Genomic DNA, 4,091 nt, shown 5'->3' with positions numbered 1-4,091 from the left:
ATGTTCTATACCTGGATTTCTTTGATATCTGCAAGTACACCTACTGCAAATGCATTGTTGGGTATAGTACAGACTTGTGCATACATCAAACTGCCAATAGCGGAAGCATAGGGTATAGAGCCGTGTACTCTCTTTCCAATTCATTTAATGCATACCGATTTTGACTGAATTTATCACCTTTAACGATGGGTTCTACACTTGATGCACAGTCCTTCATCTTGAATCTTTCCAAAACCTTTTCAATATAGGCCTTTTAAGACAATCCTAATGACCTTTTAGATCTATCTCTGTGAATCTCTATGCCAATGACATAAGAGGCTTTACCCATATCCTTCATTTCAAAGTTTTGGCTAAGAAATTGTTTTGTGTCATGTAACATTCCCAAATCACTGCTTACAAGTAAAATATCATCTACATATAGGACTAGAAATATATATATTCACTCCCACTGATTTTAAGATATAAGTACTGGTCAATGATATTTTCTATAAAACCATGTGAAGTAACAACATTGTGAAACTTCAAATACTACTGACAGAAAGCCTGTTTTAGCCCATGTATAGATTTCCTTAATTTGCGAACCATGTGATTACCTTTATCACGTACAAATCCTTCAAGTTGTTTCATGTATACTTCTTCTTCAAGATCCCCATTTGAGATGCTATTTTCACATCCATTGATGTAGCTCCAAATCAAAATAAGCTACTAAAGCCATTACGATTTTAAACGAATCTTTCTTAGAACCGGAGAAAATGTTTCATGGTAATCAATGCCTTCCTTTTGAGTGAGATATTTAGCTTCAAATCAGGCTTTATATCGTTCTATATTACCATATGCATTTCTTTTGGTCTTATAGACCCATTTATAACCAACGGTTGTATGTCCATCTGGCAATTCAACGAGATCCCAAAACTTGATTTTTAGCCAAAGATTCTATTTCTCCCTTGATGCCATCATACCCATAACTTAAATTTTCCTCTTCAACAACTTGTGAAAATGGGCTACGATCATTGTCAAATTCAACATATGCATTGGACTCTTGAAGATATACAACATAATCGCTAGAAATTGTTGGTTTCCTTATCTTTGAGGATCTCCTTATACCTACTACCTCATCTTGATTTTGCATATTTTGAGCTCTAATAGGTTCAACATCGAGTGGGGATTCTCGTTCTGTGTTTTCCTTATACAGTAATGGTTGTTCTTGAGTTGGTTCATTTCCAGTTGTAATTGAATTCTTTTTTCTGAAAATTAATATTTCTAGGAAACTCACTCCACTCACTTCATGATCCTCTAGAAGTTTTGCATTTCTAGCTTCGACAATCCTTGGAGTGTATGAAGGACAATAGAATCTATGGCCCTTGGAGATTATTGGATAGCCTATGAAAAATCCACTAGCTGTCCTCAGTTCCAATTTCTTTAGTTCCAAATTTCAAATGGTGCTTGAGGAACTACCTTAGATAGAACCCTTTTTAAGATATACACAGCAGTTTTTAAAGCTTCACTCCACAAATTCAAGGATAGGCTTGAATTTCTCATCATGCTCCTAACCATGTCCATTAAGGTCTTATTTCTTCTTTCAGCTACACCGTTTTGTTGTGGTGTGTTAGCATTGAATATTATGATACGATATCTTATTCTACTAAAAACTTAGGAAATGGATCTGGCACTTGTCCCTTTTCTGTATACCGTCCATAATATTCTCTACCCGTGTTGATATTATAATTTTGATTTTTCTTCCCTTTTGTTTCTCTTCTTCTGCTTTATAAATCTTGGAAGCCTCATCTTTTTGATTTAGAAGATAGAGATAAATATATTTTAAATGGTCATCTATGAATGAGATAAAATTTCTTTGATTTAGACAAGGAGAAGGAAAAATGGTTCACAAATATCTGTGTGAATAATCTCAAGAATGACTAAACTCCTTTTGGCACCTTTAGTGGTCTTGCTTGTCTGCTTCCCTTTATGCAATACAAGTCTAAAAATCAGTAAAGTTAATAGTTGGTAATATTCCATCATTCACTAATCTTCTAAGTGTCTCTATGGAGACATGTCACAATCTCCTGTGCTATAACTTAGAGGAGTTCTTTTAACAATACGATGCTTATTGCCAATACCATCATCATGCAATTCAGATAAGTTACACTCATAAGTGGGATCCAAAACAAATTTATATAAATTATCAACCAGAACACCATGTCCAACAGTAACTGAATTGTGAAATAAGCTAAAGTTTCCATTTTCAAATACAAACTTGAAATTCAAAGGTGCTAATCTTGAAATAGAAACTAGATTATGAGAAAAGCTTGGAACATAAAAGGTATTTTTAAGATCCAAATGAAAACCAGCATTTAGAACTAATCTAAAGGTTCACTCGCCTTCATCAGTTGAACTCATCTGGTTTTCAAAATAGACTTTTTCTTTATTTGGTTGTGGTTTCCTTAGGTCCAAAAAGCCCTGTATAGTATTGGCAATGTGAATTGTAGTACCTGAATAATCCACCATGTATTGTTTGAAACATTAACCAAAAGAGATTCATGACATACTAAAGAGATTAGAGTACCTTTATTTTCAAGCCATTTCTTATACTTGAAATAGTCCAACTTCATATGTCCTTTCTTCTTGCAAAAGAAATAGATATCCTTATTGTTCATTGTTTCATCGACATTTTGTTCTTAGGACCGTATTTACCCTTGTTCTCATTTCTTTTACCATGAGTTGTCAAATGAGCAGTTTCCAATTTACATGCTTCAGTCTCTCTTCATCTTGAACACCCATTGTTAAGAGTTCATTCATAGTCCATTTTTCCTTATGTCTGTTATACGATTTTTTAAATGGGCCATACTCTGTAGGAAGAGAGTTTAAAATAAGATGAACAAGGAATGACTCAGAAATCTCTATCTTCAGGGATTTAAGATGAGCAGCAATATCTCTCATTTCCATTATGTGCTCACACACATCTTTAGAATTGTCAAACTTCATGCTTAAAAGCTTTTTCGTTAAAGTGTTTGATGTGATCCAAGAGCCGAGCTAGAAGAAGGCAAGTGCGAAACGAGACCCGTTGATAATCGAAGGTAGACTGATGACGCGATCGAGAGCAAAACAAGTGAAACAAGCGATGAGATTGCTCGTTCAAGAAACTATTGATGGAACCATGTTCGGGACTCAAAATGGGACAAGTTTCGTGTTCGGGTCGAAGGCCGAAACTAAATGGATCAATGTGTTACAAACAGCCGAAGAAAATAGTGGGCCGTATAACCATGCGGCAGCATGGTGCAACCACACGACATGAGGCCGAGAATTCAATGGCCGAAATTTTATTATCATGCGGCCGCACGAGTTATAACCATGCGACAGCATGGTTGATTTCTGGGCGCAATTTTCCTTTTTTCCACGTTTTTCCTTATTTTACTAGAATTTCATTCTTAATCAAACTCCCACCATATTGGACGAATATTTTAGGGATTTTGTTAGATTATTAGAATTATATTTCCTTTTGAATTCTATTCTAGGGTTTAGTATAAATAGAAATTTTCATTCAATTGTAAAAAACTTTTGATATTATTGATATTGAATTAAAGTGAGGCGTATTGTCTTCTCTTCATAGCTCTTCATTGAACAATTTTGAAGTTATCAAGTGTTAACTTGTGGCGTTCAAAGAACCGGATTTAATTCTTGGATTGCGTGATCAAGGGGTCTTTCAAGCGTCGTTCTTGTTGGATTTTTTGGTTCGACTTTCGTTTGGGTTAATCCTAAACTTTAGATTAATTTAGCATTTTTGGGTTTGTCAATCTCGTTGTGGATTTCGTAGTTAACGTTGCTACGGGGTTCACATCAATTGGTATCAGAGCTTTGGCTCCAAATTAATTGAAGGTTATATCTTTTCGTTACTTGTTAAGTCCTTTCTTGTTTTCTTCATTTTTTTTTCCAATTTCTATTGTCGTTCCTCATGTCGTTTGAGTCATTCTTGTGTTGTTAAATTATCATCAATTTCAATTCATTAAGTTGTTGGTAGTTTAATCGTATTTCTTTACAAAAGGACAAAAAAAATTTACTGTTCATCGTACGGTTACTGTTAATCCGTACAGTAC

Source organism: Olea europaea, chromosome 8, assembly GCF_002742605.1.
Source record: "Olea europaea var. sylvestris chromosome 8, O_europaea_v1, whole genome shotgun sequence".
NCBI lineage: Eukaryota > Viridiplantae > Streptophyta > Magnoliopsida > Lamiales > Oleaceae > Olea > Olea europaea.
This window is presented reverse-complemented; position numbering follows the sequence as displayed.